Raw genomic sequence first — 18,256 nt, 5'->3', positions numbered from 1 at the left:
CAATGCCCTTAATATTTAGCAAGGACATATTACACGTCCCTGGGTGGGCTCGAACCACCAACCTTTCGGTTAACAGCCGAACGCGCTAACCAATTGCGCCACAGAGACTTGTGAAATGTCCCAACCCTTTACATGGCATAATTTTGCCCCGATTGACACTAACGCTGTTTCACTTAATTGTTATAACTACACAAGTGGACCTGCAATGGACTGTCAACCTGTACCCCACCTGTTTGCCTAGAGACTGCTGGAGATAGGCACCAGCCCCCAGTAAACTGATGGATGTATGGAACATCGTTAATGTCGTATAAACTTTCCAGTGGTCAGGTTTTTCAAACAAGTGAACTCCCCCAAAAGACTGATCACACAAATTGAATTTTCTTGTGAAACATAAGGGAATCTGAATTCATGCATTGAACCTGGGCTGAAATTGCTCAACAGGTTGACAGTTTGCAAGTTCATTAATCTTGTTTTTCATACAAGCGCAATGTCCTTAATTTTCGGCAAGGACATATTACACGTCCCTGGGTGGGCTCGAACCACCAACCTTTCGGTTAACAGCCGAACGCGCTAATCAATTGCGCCACAGAGACTTGTGAAATGTCCCAACCCTTTACATGGCATAATTTTTCCCCGATTGACACTAACGCTGTTTCACTTAATTGTTATAACTACACAAGTGGACCTGCAATGGACTGTCAACCTGTACCCCACCTGTTTTCCTAGAGACTGCTGGAGATAGGCACCAGCCCCCTGTAAACTGATGGATGTATGGAACATCGTTAATGTCGTATAAACTTTCCAGTGGTCAGGTTAATAAAACAAGTGAACTCCCCAAAAATTACTGATCACACAAATGGAATTTTCTTGTGAAACATAAGCAGATCTGAATTCATGCATAGAACCTGGGCTGAAATTGCTCAACAGGTTGACAGTTTGCAAGTTCATTAATCATGTTTTTCATAGGAGCGCAATGTCCTTATTTTCGGCAAGGACATATTACACGTCCCTGGGTGGGCTCGAACCACCAACCTTTCGGTTAACAGCCGAACGCGCTGTCCAATTGCGCCACAGAGACTTGTGAGTAGTCCATCCCTTTACATGGCATAATTTTGCCCCGATTGACACTAACGTTATTTCACTAAATTGTTATAACTGCACAAGTGGACCTGCAATGGACTGTCAACCTGTACCCCACCTGTTTGCCTAGAGACTGCTGGAGATAGGCACCAGCCCCCAGTAAACTGATGGATGTATGGAACATCGTTAATGTCGTATAAACTTTCCAGTGGTCAGGTTAATAAAACAAGTGAACTCCCCAAAAATTACTGATCACACAAATTGAAATTTCTTGTGAAACATAAGCTGATCTGAATTCATGCATTGAACCTGGGCTAAAATTTCTCAATAGGTTGACAGTTTGCAAGTTCATTAATCTTGTTTTTCATAGATATGCAATGCCCTTAATTTTTAACAAGGACATATTACACGTCCCTGGGTGGGCTCGAACCACCAACCTTTCGGTTAACAGCCGAACGCGCTAACCAATTGCGCCACAGAGACTTGTGGAAATGAATACACTTGATGTGGTATAATTTTGTCTCACTTGACACTAACGCTTTTTGACTTAATTGTTATAACTGGACAAGTGGACCTGCAATGGACTGTCAACCTGTACCCCACCTGTTTGCCTAGAGACTGCTGGAGATAGGCACCAGCCCCCAGTAAACTGATGGATATATGGAACCTTGTTAATGTCGTATAAACTATCCAGCGGTCAGGTTTTTCAAACAATTGAACTCCCCCAAAAGACTGATCACACAAATTGAATTTTCTTGTGAAACATAAGGGAATCTGAATTCATGCATTGAACCTGGGCTGAAATTGCTCAACAGGTTGACAGTTTGCAAGTTCATTAATCTTGTTTTTCATAGAAGCGCAATGTCCTTAATTTTCGGCAAGGACATATTACACATCCCTGGGTGGGCTCGAACCACCAACCTTTCGGTTAACAGCCGAACGCGCTAACCAATTGCGCCACAGAGACTTGTGAAATGTCCCAACCCTTTACATTGCATAATTTTGCCCCGATTGACACTAACGCTGTTTCACTTAATTGTTATAACTACACAAGTGGACCTGCAATGGACTGTCAACCTGTACCCCACCTGTTTGCCTAGAGACTGCTGGAGATAGGCACCAGCCCCCAGTAAACTGATGGATGTATGGAACATCGTTAATGTCGTATAAACTTTCCAGTGGTCAGGTTAATAAAACAAGTGAACTCCCCAAAAATTACTGATCACACAAATTGAAATTTCTTGTGAAACATAAGCTGATCTGAATTCATGCGTTGAACCTGGGCTAAAATTGCTCAATAGGTTGACAGTTTGCAAGTTCATTAATCTTGTTTTTCATAGATATGCAATGCCCTTAATATTTAGCAAGGACATATTACACGTCCCTGGGTGGGCTCGAACCACCAACCTTTCGGTTAACGGCCGAACGCGCTAACCAATTGCGCCACAGAGACTTGTGAAATGTCCCAACCCTTTACATGGCATAATTTTGCCCCGATTGACACTAACGCTGTTTCACTTAATTGTTATAACTACACAAGTGGACCTGCAATGGACTGTCAACCTGTACCCCACCTGTTTGCCTAGAGACTGCTGGAGATAGGCACCAGCCCCCAGTAAACTGATGGATGTATGGAACATCGTTAATGTCGTATAAACTTTCCAGTGGTCAGGTTTTTCAAACAAGTGAACTCCCCCAAAAGACTGATCACACAAATTGAATTTTCTTGTGAAACATAAGGGAATCTGAATTCATGCATTGAACCTGGGCTGAAATTGCTCAACAGGTTGACAGTTTGCAAGTTCATTAATCTTGTTTTTCATAGGAGCGCAATGTCCTTATTTTCGGCAAGGACATATTACACGTCCCTGGGTGGGCTCGAACCACCAACCTTTCGGTTAACAGCCGAACGCGCTGTCCAATTGCGCCACAGAGACTTGTGAGTATTCCATCCCTTTACATGGCATAATTTTGCCCCGATTGACACTAACGTTATTTCACTAAATTGTTATAACTGCACAAGTGGACCTGCAATGGACTGTCAACCTGTACCCCACCTGTTTGCCTAGAGACTGCTGGAGATAGGCACCAGCCCCCAGTAAACTGATGGATGTATGGAACATCGTTAATGTCGTATAAACTTTCCAGTGGTCAGGTTAATAAAACAAGTGAACTCCCCAAAAATTACTGATCACACAAATTGAAATTTCTTGTGAAACATAAGCTGATCTGAATTCATGCATTGAACCTGGGCTAAAATTTCTCAATAGGTTGACAGTTTGCAAGTTCATTAATCTTGTTTTTCATAGATATGCAATGCCCTTAATTTTTAACAAGGACATATTACACGTCCCTGGGTGGGCTCGAACCACCAACCTTTCGGTTAACAGCCGAACGCGCTAACCAATTGCGCCACAGAGACTTGTGGAAATGAATACACTTGATGTGGTATAATTTTGTCTCACTTGACACTAACGCTTTTTGACTTAATTGTTATAACTGGACAAGTGGACCTGCAATGGACTGTCAACCTGTACCCCACCTGTTTGCCTAGAGACTGCTGGAGATAGGCACCAGCCCCCAGTAAACTGATGGATATATGGAACCTTGTTAATGTCGTATAAACTATCCAGCGGTCAGGTTTTTCAAACAATTGAACTCCCCCAAAAGACTGATCACACAAATTGAATTTTCTTGTGAAACATAAGGGAATCTGAATTCATGCATTGAACCTGGGCTGAAATTGCTCAACAGGTTGACAGTTTGCAAGTTCATTAATCTTGTTTTTCATAGAAGCGCAATGTCCTTAATTTTCGGCAAGGACATATTACACGTCCCTGGGTGGGCTCGAACCACCAACCTTTCGGTTAACAGCCGAACGCGCTAACCAATTGCGCCACAGAGACTTGTGAAATGTCCCAACCCTTTACATTGCATAATTTTGCCCCGATTGACACTAACGCTGTTTCACTTAATTGTTATAACTACACAAGTGGACCTGCAATGGACTGTCAACCTGTACCCCACCTGTTTGCCTAGAGACTGCTGGAGATAGGCACCAGCCCCCAGTAAACTGATGGATGTATGGAACATCGTTAATGTCGTATAAACTTTCCAGTGGTCAGGTTAATAAAACAAGTGAACTCCCCAAAAATTACTGATCACACAAATTGAAATTTCTTGTGAAACATAAGCTGATCTGAATTCATGCGTTGAACCTGGGCTAAAATTGCTCAATAGGTTGACAGTTTGCAAGTTCATTAATCTTGTTTTTCATAGATATGCAATGCCCTTAATATTTAGCAAGGACATATTACACGTCCCTGGGTGGGCTCGAACCACCAACCTTTCGGTTAACAGCCGAACGCGCTAACCAATTGCGCCACAGAGACTTGTGAAATGTCCCAACCCTTTACATGGCATAATTTTGCCCCGATTGACACTAACGCTGTTTCACTTAATTGTTATAACTACACAAGTGGACCTGCAATGGACTGTCAACCTGTACCCCACCTGTTTGCCTAGAGACTGCTGGAGATAGGCACCAGCCCCCAGTAAACTGATGGATGTATGGAACATCGTTAATGTCGTATAAACTTTCCAGTGGTCAGGTTTTTCAAACAAGTGAACTCCCCCAAAAGACTGATCACACAAATTGAATTTTCTTGTGAAACATAAGGGAATCTGAATTCATGCATTGAACCTGGGCTGAAATTGCTCAACAGGTTGACAGTTTGCAAGTTCATTAATCTTGTTTTTCATAGGAGCGCAATGTCCTTATTTTCGGCAAGGACATATTACACGTCCCTGGGTGGGCTCGAACCACCAACCTTTCGGTTAACAGCCGAACGCGCTGTCCAATTGCGCCACAGAGACTTGTGAGTATTCCATCCCTTTACATGGCATAATTTTGCCCCGATTGACACTAACGTTATTTCACTAAATTGTTATAACTGCACAAGTGGACCTGCAATGGACTGTCAACCTGTACCCCACCTGTTTGCCTAGAGACTGCTGGAGATAGGCACCAGCCCCCAGTAAACTGATGGATGTATGGAACATCGTTAATGTCGTATAAACTTTCCAGTGGTCAGGTTAATAAAACAAGTGAACTCCCCAAAAATTACTGATCACACAAATTGAAATTTCTTGTGAAACATAAGCTGATCTGAATTCATGCATTGAACCTGGGCTAAAATTGCTCAATAGGTTGACAGTTTGCAAGTTCATTAATCTTGTTTTTCATAGATATGCAATGCCCTTAATTTTTAACAAGGACATATTACACGTCCCTGGGTGGGCTCGAACCAACAACCTTTCGGTTAACAGCCGAACGCGCTAACCAATTGCGCCACAGAGACTTGTGGAAATGAATATACTTGATGTGGTATAATTTTGTCTCACTTGACACTAACGCTTTTTGACTTAATTGTTATAACTGGACAAGTGGACCTGCAATGGACTGTCAACCTGTACCCCACCTGTTTGCCTAGAGACTGCTGGAGATAGGCACCAGCCCCCAGTAAACTGATGGATATATGGAACCTTGTTAATGTCGTATAAACTATCCAGCGGTCAGGTTTTTCAAACAATTGAACTCCCCCAAAAGACTGATCACACAAATTGAATTTTCTTGTGAAACATAAGGGAATCTGAATTCATGCATTGAACCTGGGCTGAAATTGCTCAACAGGTTGACAGTTTGCAAGTTCATTAATCTTGTTTTTCATAGAAGCGCAATGTCCTTAATTTTCGGCAAGGACATATTACACGTCCCTGGGTGGGCTCGAACCACCAACCTTTCGGTTAACAGCCGAACGCGCTAACCAATTGCGCCACAGAGACTTGTGAAATGTACCAACCCTTTACATGGCATAATTTTGCCCCGATTGACACTAACGCTGTTTCACTTAATTGTTATAACTACACAAGTGGACCTGCAATGGACTGTCAACCTGTACCCCACCTGTTTGCCTAGAGACTGCTGGAGATAGGCACCAGCCCCCAGTAAACTGATGGATGTATGGAACATCGTTAATGTCGTATAAACTTTCCAGTGGTCAGGTTAATAAAACAAGTGAACTCCCCAAAAATTACTGATCACACAAATTGAAATTTCTTGTGAAACATAAGCTGATCTGAATTTATGCGTTGAACCTGGGCTAAAATTGCTCAATAGGTTGACAGTTTGCAAGTTCATTAATCTTGTTTTTCATAGATATGCAATGCCCTTAATTTTTAGCAAGGACATATTACACGTCCCTGGGTGGGCTCGAACCACCAACCTTTCGGTTAACAGCCGAACGCGCTAACCAATTGCGCCACAGAGACTTGTGGAAATAAATACACTTGACGTGGTATAATTTTGTCTCGCTTGACACTAACGCTTTTTGACTTAATTGTTATAACTGGACAAGTGGACCTGCAATGGACTGTCAACCTGTACCCCACCTGTTTGCCTAGAGACTGCTGGAGATAGGCACCAGCCCCCAGTAAACTGATGGATATATGGAACCTTGTTAATGTCGTATAAACTATCCAGCGGTCAGGTTTTTCAAACAATTGAACTCCCCCAAAAGACTGATCACACAAATTGAATTTTCTTGTGAAACATAAGGGAATCTGAGTTCATGCATTGAACCTGGGCTGAAATTGCTCAACAGGTTGACAGTTTGCAAGTTCATTAATCTTGTTTTTCATAGAAGCCGAATGTCCTTAATTTTCGGCAAGGACGTATTACACGTCCGTGGGTGGGCTCGAACCACCAACCTTTTCAGTTAACAGCCGAACGCGCTAACCAATTGCGCCACAGAGACTTGTGAAATGTTCCAACCCTTTACATGGCATAATTTTTCCCCGATTGACACTAACGCTGTTTCACTTAATTGTTATAACTACACAAGTGGACCTGCAATGGACTGTCAACCTGTACCCCACCTGTTTGCCTAGAGACTGCTGGAGATAGGCACCAGCCCCCAGTAAACTGATGGATGTATGGAACATCGTTAATGTCGTATAAACTTTCCAGTGGTCAGGTTAATAAAACAAGTGAACTCCCCAAAATTTACTGATCACACAAATTGAAATTTCTTGTGAAACATAAGCTGATCTGAATTCATGCGTTGAACCTGGGCTAAAATTGCTCAATAGGTTGACAGTTTGCAAGTTCATTAATCTTGTTTTTCATAGATATGCAATGCCCTTAATTTTTAGCAAGGACATATTACACGTCCCTGGGTGGGCTCGAACCACCAACCTTTCGGTTAACAGCCGAACGCGCTAACCAATTGCGCCACAGAGACTTGTGGAAATAAATACACTTGACGTGGTATAATTTTGTCTCGCTTGACACTAACGCTTTTTGACTTAATTGTTATAACTGGACAAGTGGACCTGCAATGGACTGTCAACCTGTACCCCACCTGTTTGCCTAGAGACTGCTGGAGATAGGCACCAGCCCCCAGTAAACTGATGGATATATGGAACCTTGTTAATGTCGTATAAACTATCCAGCGGTCAGGTTTTTCAAACAATTGAACTCCCCCAAAAGACTGATCACACAAATTGAATTTTCTTGTGAAACATAAGGGAATCTGAGTTCATGCATTGAACCTGGGCTGAAATTGCTCAACAGGTTGACAGTTTGCAAGTTCATTAATCTTGTTTTTCATAGAAGCCGAATGTCCTTAATTTTCGGCAAGGACGTATTACACGTCCCTGGGTGGGCTCGAACCACCAACCTTTTCAGTTAACAGCCGAACGCGCTAACCAATTGCGCCACAGAGACTTGTGAAATGTTCCAACCCTTTACATGGCATAATTTTTCCCCGATTGACACTAACGCTGTTTCACTTAATTGTTATAACTACACAAGTGGACCTGCAATGGACTGTCAACCTGTACCCCACCTGTTTGCCTAGAGACTGCTGGAGATAGGCACCAGCCCCCAGTAAACTGATGGATGTATGGAACATCGTTAATGTCGTATAAACTTTCCAGTGGTCAGGTTAATAAAACAAGTGAACTCCCCAAAATTTACTGATCACACAAATTGAATTTTCTTGTGAAACATAAGCTGATCTGAATTCATGCGTTGAACCTGGGCTAAAATTGCTCAATAGGTTGACAGTTTGCAAGTTCATTAATCTTGTTTTTCATAGATATGCAATGCCCTTAATTTTTAGCAAGGACATATTACACGTCCCTGGGTGGGCTCGAACCACCAACCTTTCAGTTAACAGCCAAACGCGCTAACCAATTGCGCCACAGAGACGTGGAAATGAACACTTGACGTGGTATAATTTTGCCTCGCTTGACACTAACGCTTTTTGACTTAATTGTTATAACTGGTCAAGTGGACCTGCAATGGACTGTCAACCTGTACCCCACCTGTTTGCCTAGAGACTGCTGGAGATAGGCACCAGCCCCCAGTAAACTGATGGATATATGGAACCTTGTTAATGTCGTATAAACTATCCAGCGGTCAGGTTTTTCAAACAATTGAACTCCCCCAAAAGACTGATCACACAAATTGAATTTTCTTGTGAAACATAAGGGAATCTGAATTCATGAATTGAACCTGGGCTGAAATTGCTCAACAGGTTGACAGTTTGCAAGTTCATTAATCTTGTTTTTCATAGAAGCGCAATGTCCTTAATTTTCGGCAAGGACGTATTACACGTCCCTGGGTGGGCTCGAACCACCAACCTTTCGGTTAACAGCCGAACGCGCTGTCCCAATTGCGCCAAAGAGACTTGTGAGTGTTCCAACCCTTTACATGGCATAATTTTGCCCCGATTGACACTAACGCTGTTTCACTTAATTGTTATAACTACACAAGTGGACCTGCAATGGACTGTCAACCTGTACCCCACCTGTTTGCCTAGAGACTGCTGGAGATAGGCACCAGCCCCCAGTAAACTGATGGATGTATGGAACATCGTTAATGTCGTATAAACTTTCCAGTGGTCAGGTTAATAAAACAAGTGAACTCCCCAAAATTTACTGATCACACAAATTGAATTTTCTTGTGAAACATAAGCTGATCTGAATTCATGCGTTGAACCTGGGCTAAAATTGCTCAATAGGTTGACAGTTTGCAAGTTCATTAATCTTGTTTTTCATAGATATGCAATGCCCTTAATTTTTAGCAAGGACATATTACACGTCCCTGGGTGGGCTCGAACCACCAACCTTTCAGTTAACAGCCGAACGCGCTAACCAATTGCGCCACTGAGACGTGGAAATGAACACTGGACGTGGTATAATTTTGCCTCGCTTGACACTAACGCTTTTTGACTTAATTGTTATAACTGGACAAGTGGACCTGCAATGGACTGTCAACCTGTACCCCACCTGTTTGCCTAGAGACTGCTGGAGATAGGCACCAGCCCCCAGTAAACTGATGGATATATGGAACCTTGTTAATGTCGTATAAACTATCCAGCGGTCAGGTTTTTCAAACAATTGAACTCCCCCAAAAGACTGATCACACAAATTGAATTTTCTTGTGAAACATAAGGGAATCTGAATTCATGCATTGAACCTGGGCTGAAATTGCTCAACAGGTTGACAGTTTGCAAGTTCATTAATCTTGTTTTTCATAGAAGCGCAATGTCCTTAATTTTCGGCAAGGACATATTACACGTCCCTGGGTGGGCTCGAACCACCAACCTTTCGGTTAACAGCCGAACGCGCTAACCAATTGCGCCACAGAGACTTGTGAGATGTTCCAACCCTTTACATGGCATAATTTTTCCCCGATTGACACTAACGCTGTTTCACTTAATTGTTATAACTACAGAAGTGGACCTGCAATGGACTGTCAACCTGTACCCCACCTGTTTGCCTAGAGACTGCTGGAGATAGCCACCAGCCCCCTGTAAACTGATGTATATATGGAATCTCATTAATGTCGTATAAACTATCCAGCGGTCAGGTTTATAAAACAAGTGAACTCCCGAGAAAAACTGATCACACAAATGGAATTTTCTTGGCAAACATAAGCGGATCTGAATTCATGCATAGAACCTGGGCAGAAATTGCTCAACAGGTTGACAGTTTGCAAGTTCATTAATCTTGTTTTTCATAGGAGCGCAATTTCCTTATTTTCGGCAAGGACATATTACACGTCCCTGGGTGGGCTCGAACCACCAACCTTTCGGTTAACAGCCGAACGCGCTGTCCAATTGCGCCACAGAGACTTATGAGTGTTCCAACTCTTTACATGGCATAATTTTGCCCCGATTGACACTAACGCTGTTTCACTTAATTGTTATAACTGCACAAGTGGACCTGCAATGGACTGTCAACCTGTATCCCACCTGTTTGCCTAGAGACTGCTGGAGAAAGGCACCAGCCCCCTGTAAACTGATGGATGCATGGAATGTCGTTAATGTCGTATAAACTATCCAGCGGTCAGGTTTTTCGAACAAGTGAACTCCCCAAAAATAACTGATCACACAAATTGAATTTTCTTGTGAAACATAAGCGGATCTGAATTCATGCGTTGAACCTGGGCTAAAATTGCTCAACAGGTTGAGAGTTTGCAAGTTCATTAATCATGTTTTTCATAGGAGCGCAATGTCCTTGTTTTCGGCAAGGACATATTACACGTCCCTGGGTGGGCTCGAACCACCAACCTTTCGGTTAACAGCCGAACGCGCTGTCCAATTGCGCCACAGAGACTTGTGAGTATTCCAACCCTTTACATGGCATAATTTTGCCCCGATTGACACTAACGTTATTTCACTAAATTGTTATAACTGCACAAGTGGACCTGCAATGGACTGTCAACCTGTACCCCACCTGTTTGCCTAGAGACTGCTGGAGATAGGCACCAGCCCCCAGTAAACTGATGGATGTATGGAACATCGTTAATGTCGTATAAACTTTCCAGTGGTCAGGTTAATAAAACAAGTGAACTCCCCAAAAATTACTGATCACACAAATTGAAATTTCTTGTGAAACATAAGCTGATCTGAATTCATGCGTTGAACCTGGGCTAAAATTGCTCAATAGGTTGACAGTTTGCAAGTTCATTAATCTTGTTTTTCATAGATATGCAATGCCCTTAATTTTTAGCAAGGACATATTACACGTCCCTGGGTGGGCTCGAACCACCAACCTTTCGGTTAACAGCCGAACGCGCTAACCAATTGCGCCTCAGAGACTTATGGAAATGGATACACTTGACGTGGTATAATTTTGTCTCGCTTGACACTAACGCTTTTTGACTTAATTGTTATAACTGGACAAGTGGACCTGCAATGGACTGTCAACCTGTACCCCACCTGTTTGCCTAGAGACTGCTGGAGATAGGCACCAGCCCCCAGTAAACTGATGGATGTATGGAACATCGTTAATGTCGTATAAACTTTCCAGTGGTCAGGTTAATAAAACAAGTGAACTCCCCAAAAATTACTGATCACACAAATTGAATTTTCTTGTGAAACATAAGCTGATCTGAATTCATGCATTGAACCTGGGCTAAAATTGCTCAACAGGTTGACTGTTTGCAATTTCATTAATCTTGTTTTTCATAGATATGCAATGCCCTTAATTTTCGGCAAGGACATATTACACGTCCCTGGGTGGGCTCGAACCACCAACCTTTCGGTTAACAGCCGAACGCGCTGTCCCAATTGCGCCACAGAGACTTGTGAGTGTTCCAACCCTTTACATGGCATAATTTTACCCCGATTGACACTAACGCTGTTTCACTTAATTGTTATAACTGCACAAGTGGACGTGCAATGGACTGTCAACCTGTACCCCACCTGTTTGCCTAGAGACTGCTGGAGATAGGCACCAGCCCCCTGTAAACTGATGGATGTATGGAACGTCGTTAATGTCGTATAAACTATCCAGTTGTCAGGTTTATAAAACAAGTGAACTCCCCAAAAATTACTGATCACACAAATTGAATTTTCTTGTGAAACATAAGCGGATCTGAATTCATGCGTTGAACCTGGGCTAAAATTGCTTAACAGGTTAACAGTTTGCAAGTTCATTAATCTTGTTTTTCATAGATATGCAATGCCCTTAATTTTTAGCAAGGACATATTACACGCCCCTGGGTGGGCTCGAACCACCAACCTTTCGGTTAACAGCCGAACGCGCTAACCAATTGCGCCACAGAGACTTGTGGAAATGTACACTTGACGTGGTATAATTTTGCCTCGCTTGACACTAACGCTTTTTGACTTAATTGTTATAACTGCACAAGTGGACCTGCAATGGACTGTCAACCTGTACCCCACCTGATTGCCTAGAGACTGCTGGAGAAAGGCACCAGCCCCCTGTAAACTGATGGATGTATGGAACGTCGTTAATGTCGTAGAAACTATCCAGTGGTAGGTTTATAAAACAAGTGAACTCCCCAAAAATTACTGATCACACAAATTGAATTTTCTTGTGAAACATAAGCGGATCTGAATTCATGCGTTGAACCTGGGCTAAAATTGCTCAACAGGTTGACAGTTTGCAAGTTCATTAATCTTGTTTTTCATAGATATGCAATGCCTTTAATTTTTAGCAAGGACATAATACACGTTCCTGGGTGGGCTCGAACCACCAACCTTTCGGTTAACAGCCAAACGCGCTGTCCAATTGCGCCACAGAGACTTGTGAGAGTTCCAACACATTACATGGCATAATTTTGCCCCGATTGACACTAACGCTGTTTCACTTAATTGTAATAACTGCACAAGTGGACCTGCAATGGACTGTCAACCTGTATCCCACCTTTTTGCCTAGAGACTGCTGGAGAAAGGCACCAGCCCCCTGTAAACTGATGGATGCATGGAACGTCGTTAATGTCGTATAAACTATCCAGCGTTCAGGTTTTTCGAACAAGTGAACTCCCCAAAAATTACTGATAACACAAATTGAATTTTCTTGTGAAACATAAGCGGATCTGAATTCATGCGTTGAACCTGGGCTAAAATTGCTCAACAGGTTGACAGTTTGCAAGTTCATTAATCTTGTTTTTCGTAGATATGCAATGCCCTTAATTTTTAGCAAGGACATATTACACGTCCTTGAGTGGGCTCGAAACCACCAACCTTTTGGTTAACAGCCGAACGCGCTGTCCAATTGCGCCACAGAGACTTGTGAGTGTTCCAACCCTTTACATGGCATAATTTTGCCCCGATTGACACTAACGTTATTTCACTTAATTGTTATAACTGCACAAGTGGACCTGCAATGGACTGTCAACCTGTACCCCACCTGTTTGCCTAGAGACTGCTGGAGATAGGCACCAGCCCCCAGTAAACTGATGGATGTATGGAACATCGTTAATGTCGTATAAACTTTCCAGTGGTCAGGTTAATAAAACAAGTGAACTCCCCAAAAATTACTGATCACACAAATTGAATTTTCTTGTGAAACATAAGCTGATCTGAATTCATGCATTGAACCTGGGCTGAAATTGCTCAACAGGTTGACAGTTTGCAAGTTCATTAATCTTGTTTTTCATAGAAGCGCAATGTCCATAAATTTCGGCAAGGACATATTACACGTCCCTGGGTGGGCTCGAACGACCAACCTTTCGGTTAACAGCCGAATGCGCTAACCAATTGCGCCACAGAGACTTGTGAAATGTTCCAACCCTTTACATGGCATAATTTTGCCCCGATTGACACTAACGCTGTTTTACTTAATTGTTATAACTGCACAAGTGGACCTGCAATGGACTGTCAACCTGTATCCCACCTGTTTGTCTAGAGACTGCTGGAGAAAGGCACCAGCCCCCTGTAAACTGATGGATGTATGGAACATCGTTAATGTCGTAGAAACTATCCAGTGGTCAGGTTTATAAAACAAGTGAACTCCCCAAAAATTACTGATCACACAAATTGAATTTTCTTGTGAAACATAAGCGGATCTGAATTCAAGCGTTGAACCTGGGCTAAAATTGCTCAACAGGTTGACAGTTTGCAAGTTCATTAATCTTGTTTTTCATAGATATGCAATGCGTTAATTTTTAGCAAGGACATATTACACGTCCCTGGGTGGGCTCGAACCACCAACCTCTCAGTTAACAGCTGAACGCACTGTCCAATTGCGCCACAGAGACTTGTGAGTGTTCCAACCCTTTACATGGCATAATTTTGCCCCGATTGACACTAACGCTGTTTCACTTAATTGTTATAACTGCACAAGTGGACCTGCAATGGACTGTCAACCTGTACCCCACCTGTTTGCCTATGGGCCATTCCCATCTGTACCGGGTCGGCCCAGGCCGGGTAGCCCCTGTCGGCCCCTGTCAGCCCCAGCCTGGCCCGGTTGATTCCACACATCCTTGCCTTAAGCCCATGTGGGCTGATTCTACCCACCAATCAGAGGCTTGCTCTAATGGAAGGTGTGAATTTGCTGTCAGCAGTGGGTGTGTTGGCCCTGGTCGGCCTGAAGCAGACCCCCTCGAGAAGAGGGCTGAGAATGAGCTTTGGTTGGCCCGGGAAAATACCAGGCCACCCAGATATGAAAACAACCTACGCTACCTGGCCCGGGTCGACCCGGTACAGATGGGAATGGCCCACTAGAGACTGCTGGAGAAAGGCACCAGCCCCCTGTAAACTGATGGATGTATGGATCGTCGTTAATTTCGTATAAATTATCCAGTTGTCAGGTTTATAAAACAAGTGAACTCCCCAAAAATTACTGATCACACAAATTGAATTTTCTTGTGAAACATAAGCGGATCTGAATTCATGCGTTGAACCTGGGCTAAAATTGCTCAACAGGTTGACAGTTTGCAAGTTCATTAATCTTGTTTTTCATAGATATGCAATTCCCTTAATTTTTAGCAAGGACCTATTACACGTCCCTGGGTGGGCTCGAACCACCAACCTTTCGGTTAACAGCCGAACGCGCTGTCCAATTGCGCCACAGAGACTTGTGAGTGTTCCAACCCTTTACATGGCATAATTTTGCCCCGATTGACACTAACGCTGTTTCACTTAATTGTTATAACTGCACAAGTGGACCTGCAATGGACTGTCAACCTGTACCCCACCTGTTTGCCTAGAGACTGCTGGAGAAAGGCACCAGCCCCCTGTAAACTGATGGATGTATGGAACGTCGTTAAAGTCGTATAAACTATCCAGTGGTCAGGTTTATAAAACAAGTGAACTCCCCAAAAATTACTGATCACACAAATTGAATTTTCTTGTGAAACATAAACTGATCTGAATTCATGCGTTGAACCTGGGCTAAAATTGCTCAACAGGTTGACAGTTTGCAATTTCATTAATCTTGTTTTTCATAGATATGCAATGGCCTTAATTTTCGGCAAGGACATATTACACGTCCCTGGGTGGGCTCGAACCACCAACATTTCGGTTAACAGCCGAACGCGCTGTCCCAATTGCGCCACAGAGACTTGTGAGTGTTCCAACCCTTTACATGGCATAATTTTGCCCCGATTGACACTAACGCTGTTTCACTTAATTGTTATAACTGCACAAGTGGACGTGCAATGGACTGTCAACCTGTACCCCACCTGTTTGCCTAGAGACTGCTGGAGAAAGGCACCAGCCCCCTGTAAACTGATGGATGTATGGAACGTCGTTAATGTCGTAGAAACTATCCAGTTGTCAGGTTTATAAAACAAGTGAACTCCCCAAAAATTACTGATCACACAAATTGAATTTTCTTGTGAAACATAAGCGGATCTGAATTCATGCTTTGAACCTGGGCTGAAATTGCTCAACAGGTTGACAGTTTGCAAGTTAATTAATCTTGTTTTTCATAGATATGCTATAGCCTTAATTTTTAGCAAGGACATATTACACGCCCCTGGGTGGGCTCGAACCACCAACCTTTCGGTTAACAGCCGAACGCGCTAACCAATTGCGCCACAGAGACTTGTGGAAATGTACACTTGACGTGGTATAATTTTGCCTCGCTTGACACTAACGCTTTTTGACTTAATTGTTATAACTGCACAAGTGGAGCTGCAATGGACTGTCAACCTGTACCCCACCTGTTTGCCTAGAGACTGCTGGAGAAAGGCACCAGCCCCCTGTAAACTGATGGATGTATGGAACGTCGTTAATGTCGTAGAAACTATCCAGTTGTCAGGTTTATAAAACAAGTGAACTCCCCAAAAATTACTGATCACACATATTTAATTTTCTTTTGAAACATAAGGGAATCTGAATTCATGCATTGAACCTGGGCTGAAATTGCTCAACAGGTTGATAGTTTGCACGTTCATTAATCTTGTTATTATAGAAGCACAATGTCCTTAATTTTCGGCAAGGACATATTACACGTCCCTGGGTGGGCTCGAACCACCAACCTTTCGGTTAACAGTCGTACGCGCTAAACAATTGCGCCACAGAGACTTGTGAAATGTTCCAACCCTTTACATGGCATAATTTTGCCCCGATTGACACTAACGCTGTTTCACTTAATTGTTATAACTGCACAAGTGGACCTGCAATGGACTATCAACCTGTATCCCACCTGTTTGTCTAGAGACTGCTGGAGAAAGGCACCAGCCCCCTGTAAACTGATGGATGTATGGAACGTCGTTAATGTCGTATAAACTATCCAGTGGTCAGGTTTATAAAACAATTGAACTCCCCAAAAATTACTGATCACACAAATTGAATTTTCTTGTGAAACATAAGCTGATCTGAATTCATGCATTGAACCTGGGCTAAAACTGCTCAACAGATTGACAGTTTGCAAGTTCATTAATCTTTTACTTCATAGAAGCGCAATGTCCTTCATTTTTAGCAAGGACATATTACACGTCCCTGGGTGGGCTCGACCCACCAAGCTCTCAGTTAACAGCTGAACGCACTGTCCAATTGCGCCACAGAGACTTGTGAGTGTTCCAACCCTTTACATGGCATAATTTTGCCCCGATTGACACTAACGCTGTTTCACTTAATTGTTATAACTACACAAGTGGACCTGCAATGGACTATCAACCTGTATCCCACCTGTTTGTCTAGAGACTGCTGGAGAAAGGCACCAGCCCCCTGTAAACTGATGGATGTATGGAACGTCGTTAATGTCGTATAAATTATCCAGTTGTCAGGTTTATAAAACAAGTGAACTCCCCAAAAATTACTGATCACACAAATTGAATTTTCTTGTGAAACATAAGCTGATCTGAATTCATGCGTTGAACCTGGGCTAAAATTGCTCAACAGGTTGACAGTTTTCAAGTTCATTAATCTTGTTTTTCATAGATATGCAATGCCCTTAATTTTTAGCAAGGACATATTACACGTCCCTGGGTGGGCTCGAACCACCAACCTTTCGGTTAACAGCCGAACGCGCTAACCAATTACGCCACAGAGACTTGTGGAAATGAACACTTGACGTGGTATAATTTTGCCTCGCTTGACACTAACGCTTTTTGACTTAATTGTTATAACTGCACAAGTGGACCTGCAATGGACTGTCAACCTGTACCCCACCTGTTTGCCTAGAGACAGCTGGAGATAGGCACAAGCCCCCAGTAAACTGATGGCAATATGGAACCTCGTTAATGTCGTATAAACTATCCAGTGGTCAGGTTTTTCAAACAATTGAACTCCCCCAAAAGACTGATCACACAAATTGAATTTTCTTGTGAAACATAAGGGAATCTGAATTCATGCATTGAACCTGGGCTGAAATTTTCAACAGGTTGACAGTTTGCAAGTTCATTAATCTTGTTTTTCATAGAAGCGCAATATCCTTAATTTTCGGCAAGGACATACTACACGTCCCTGGATGGGCTCGAACTACCAACCTTTCGGTTAACAGCCGAACGCGCTAACCAATTGCGCCACAGAGACTTGTGAAATGTTCCAACCCTTTACATGGCATAATTTTGCCCCGATTGACACTAACGCTGTTTCACTTAATTGTTATAACTACACAAGTGGACCTGCAATGGACCGTCAACCTGTACCCCACCTGTTTGCCTAGAGACTGCTGGAGAAAGGCACCAGCCCCCAGTAAACTGATGGATTTATGGAACCTCGTTAATGTCGTATAAACTATCCAGCGGTCAGGTTTATAAAACAAGTGAACTCCCCAGAAAAACTGATCACACAAATGGAATTTTCTTGTGAAACATAAGCGGATCTGAATTCATGCATAGAACCTGGGCTGAAATTGCTCAACAGGTTGATAGTTTGCAAGTTCATTAATCTTGTTATTATAG

General features: G+C 42.9%; 34 non-coding genes across 34 annotated transcripts; all 34 read right to left on the bottom strand.

Annotated features, from left to right (window-relative positions):
• Positions 1–34: 34 nt before the first annotated feature.
• trnan-guu (transfer RNA asparagine (anticodon GUU)) lies at positions 35–108 on the bottom strand. The gene has a single exon. It is a non-coding gene; the product is annotated as a tRNA-Asn (tRNA).
• Positions 109–519: 411 nt separating this feature from the next.
• Positions 520–593, bottom strand: trnan-guu (transfer RNA asparagine (anticodon GUU)). The gene has a single exon. It is a non-coding gene; the product is annotated as a tRNA-Asn (tRNA).
• A 411-nt stretch (positions 594–1,004) lies between these two features.
• trnan-guu (transfer RNA asparagine (anticodon GUU)) lies at positions 1,005–1,078 on the bottom strand. Its single transcript has one exon. It is a non-coding gene; the product is annotated as a tRNA-Asn (tRNA).
• Positions 1,079–1,489: 411 nt separating this feature from the next.
• Positions 1,490–1,563, bottom strand: trnan-guu (transfer RNA asparagine (anticodon GUU)). Its single transcript has one exon. It is a non-coding gene; the product is annotated as a tRNA-Asn (tRNA).
• Positions 1,564–1,973: 410 nt separating this feature from the next.
• trnan-guu (transfer RNA asparagine (anticodon GUU)) lies at positions 1,974–2,047 on the bottom strand. Its single transcript has one exon. It is a non-coding gene; the product is annotated as a tRNA-Asn (tRNA).
• Positions 2,048–2,459: 412 nt separating this feature from the next.
• On the bottom strand, positions 2,460–2,533 carry trnan-guu (transfer RNA asparagine (anticodon GUU)). The gene has a single exon. It is a non-coding gene; the product is annotated as a tRNA-Asn (tRNA).
• A 410-nt stretch (positions 2,534–2,943) lies between these two features.
• On the bottom strand, positions 2,944–3,017 carry trnan-guu (transfer RNA asparagine (anticodon GUU)). Its single transcript has one exon. It is a non-coding gene; the product is annotated as a tRNA-Asn (tRNA).
• A 411-nt stretch (positions 3,018–3,428) lies between these two features.
• On the bottom strand, positions 3,429–3,502 carry trnan-guu (transfer RNA asparagine (anticodon GUU)). The gene has a single exon. It is a non-coding gene; the product is annotated as a tRNA-Asn (tRNA).
• Positions 3,503–3,912: 410 nt separating this feature from the next.
• Positions 3,913–3,986, bottom strand: trnan-guu (transfer RNA asparagine (anticodon GUU)). The gene has a single exon. It is a non-coding gene; the product is annotated as a tRNA-Asn (tRNA).
• Positions 3,987–4,398: 412 nt separating this feature from the next.
• Positions 4,399–4,472, bottom strand: trnan-guu (transfer RNA asparagine (anticodon GUU)). The gene has a single exon. It is a non-coding gene; the product is annotated as a tRNA-Asn (tRNA).
• A 410-nt stretch (positions 4,473–4,882) lies between these two features.
• trnan-guu (transfer RNA asparagine (anticodon GUU)) lies at positions 4,883–4,956 on the bottom strand. Its single transcript has one exon. It is a non-coding gene; the product is annotated as a tRNA-Asn (tRNA).
• A 411-nt stretch (positions 4,957–5,367) lies between these two features.
• Positions 5,368–5,441, bottom strand: trnan-guu (transfer RNA asparagine (anticodon GUU)). The gene has a single exon. It is a non-coding gene; the product is annotated as a tRNA-Asn (tRNA).
• Positions 5,442–5,851: 410 nt separating this feature from the next.
• On the bottom strand, positions 5,852–5,925 carry trnan-guu (transfer RNA asparagine (anticodon GUU)). Its single transcript has one exon. It is a non-coding gene; the product is annotated as a tRNA-Asn (tRNA).
• Positions 5,926–6,337: 412 nt separating this feature from the next.
• trnan-guu (transfer RNA asparagine (anticodon GUU)) lies at positions 6,338–6,411 on the bottom strand. Its single transcript has one exon. It is a non-coding gene; the product is annotated as a tRNA-Asn (tRNA).
• A 410-nt stretch (positions 6,412–6,821) lies between these two features.
• On the bottom strand, positions 6,822–6,896 carry trnan-guu (transfer RNA asparagine (anticodon GUU)). The gene has a single exon. It is a non-coding gene; the product is annotated as a tRNA-Asn (tRNA).
• Positions 6,897–7,308: 412 nt separating this feature from the next.
• trnan-guu (transfer RNA asparagine (anticodon GUU)) lies at positions 7,309–7,382 on the bottom strand. Its single transcript has one exon. It is a non-coding gene; the product is annotated as a tRNA-Asn (tRNA).
• Positions 7,383–7,792: 410 nt separating this feature from the next.
• trnan-guu (transfer RNA asparagine (anticodon GUU)) lies at positions 7,793–7,867 on the bottom strand. The gene has a single exon. It is a non-coding gene; the product is annotated as a tRNA-Asn (tRNA).
• Positions 7,868–8,279: 412 nt separating this feature from the next.
• trnan-guu (transfer RNA asparagine (anticodon GUU)) lies at positions 8,280–8,353 on the bottom strand. The gene has a single exon. It is a non-coding gene; the product is annotated as a tRNA-Asn (tRNA).
• Positions 8,354–8,759: 406 nt separating this feature from the next.
• trnan-guu (transfer RNA asparagine (anticodon GUU)) lies at positions 8,760–8,834 on the bottom strand. The gene has a single exon. It is a non-coding gene; the product is annotated as a tRNA-Asn (tRNA).
• A 411-nt stretch (positions 8,835–9,245) lies between these two features.
• Positions 9,246–9,319, bottom strand: trnan-guu (transfer RNA asparagine (anticodon GUU)). Its single transcript has one exon. It is a non-coding gene; the product is annotated as a tRNA-Asn (tRNA).
• A 406-nt stretch (positions 9,320–9,725) lies between these two features.
• On the bottom strand, positions 9,726–9,799 carry trnan-guu (transfer RNA asparagine (anticodon GUU)). Its single transcript has one exon. It is a non-coding gene; the product is annotated as a tRNA-Asn (tRNA).
• Positions 9,800–10,209: 410 nt separating this feature from the next.
• Positions 10,210–10,283, bottom strand: trnan-guu (transfer RNA asparagine (anticodon GUU)). Its single transcript has one exon. It is a non-coding gene; the product is annotated as a tRNA-Asn (tRNA).
• A 410-nt stretch (positions 10,284–10,693) lies between these two features.
• trnan-guu (transfer RNA asparagine (anticodon GUU)) lies at positions 10,694–10,767 on the bottom strand. The gene has a single exon. It is a non-coding gene; the product is annotated as a tRNA-Asn (tRNA).
• Positions 10,768–11,178: 411 nt separating this feature from the next.
• Positions 11,179–11,252, bottom strand: trnan-guu (transfer RNA asparagine (anticodon GUU)). The gene has a single exon. It is a non-coding gene; the product is annotated as a tRNA-Asn (tRNA).
• A 411-nt stretch (positions 11,253–11,663) lies between these two features.
• On the bottom strand, positions 11,664–11,738 carry trnan-guu (transfer RNA asparagine (anticodon GUU)). Its single transcript has one exon. It is a non-coding gene; the product is annotated as a tRNA-Asn (tRNA).
• Positions 11,739–12,149: 411 nt separating this feature from the next.
• Positions 12,150–12,223, bottom strand: trnan-guu (transfer RNA asparagine (anticodon GUU)). Its single transcript has one exon. It is a non-coding gene; the product is annotated as a tRNA-Asn (tRNA).
• A 408-nt stretch (positions 12,224–12,631) lies between these two features.
• On the bottom strand, positions 12,632–12,705 carry trnan-guu (transfer RNA asparagine (anticodon GUU)). The gene has a single exon. It is a non-coding gene; the product is annotated as a tRNA-Asn (tRNA).
• Positions 12,706–13,602: 897 nt separating this feature from the next.
• trnan-guu (transfer RNA asparagine (anticodon GUU)) lies at positions 13,603–13,676 on the bottom strand. Its single transcript has one exon. It is a non-coding gene; the product is annotated as a tRNA-Asn (tRNA).
• Positions 13,677–14,087: 411 nt separating this feature from the next.
• Positions 14,088–14,161, bottom strand: trnan-guu (transfer RNA asparagine (anticodon GUU)). The gene has a single exon. It is a non-coding gene; the product is annotated as a tRNA-Asn (tRNA).
• A 745-nt stretch (positions 14,162–14,906) lies between these two features.
• trnan-guu (transfer RNA asparagine (anticodon GUU)) lies at positions 14,907–14,980 on the bottom strand. The gene has a single exon. It is a non-coding gene; the product is annotated as a tRNA-Asn (tRNA).
• A 411-nt stretch (positions 14,981–15,391) lies between these two features.
• Positions 15,392–15,466, bottom strand: trnan-guu (transfer RNA asparagine (anticodon GUU)). The gene has a single exon. It is a non-coding gene; the product is annotated as a tRNA-Asn (tRNA).
• A 411-nt stretch (positions 15,467–15,877) lies between these two features.
• Positions 15,878–15,951, bottom strand: trnan-guu (transfer RNA asparagine (anticodon GUU)). Its single transcript has one exon. It is a non-coding gene; the product is annotated as a tRNA-Asn (tRNA).
• Positions 15,952–17,330: 1,379 nt separating this feature from the next.
• Positions 17,331–17,404, bottom strand: trnan-guu (transfer RNA asparagine (anticodon GUU)). The gene has a single exon. It is a non-coding gene; the product is annotated as a tRNA-Asn (tRNA).
• A 407-nt stretch (positions 17,405–17,811) lies between these two features.
• On the bottom strand, positions 17,812–17,885 carry trnan-guu (transfer RNA asparagine (anticodon GUU)). The gene has a single exon. It is a non-coding gene; the product is annotated as a tRNA-Asn (tRNA).
• Between the last annotated feature and the right edge of the window lie 371 nt (positions 17,886–18,256).

The sequence above is a fragment of the Nothobranchius furzeri genome, chromosome 2 (genome assembly GCF_043380555.1).
Source record: "Nothobranchius furzeri strain GRZ-AD chromosome 2, NfurGRZ-RIMD1, whole genome shotgun sequence".
NCBI classification, from domain to species: domain Eukaryota; kingdom Metazoa; phylum Chordata; class Actinopteri; order Cyprinodontiformes; family Nothobranchiidae; genus Nothobranchius; species Nothobranchius furzeri.
The sequence above is the reverse complement of the archived record's forward strand: the minus strand, read 5'-3'. Positions and strand labels throughout refer to the sequence as shown.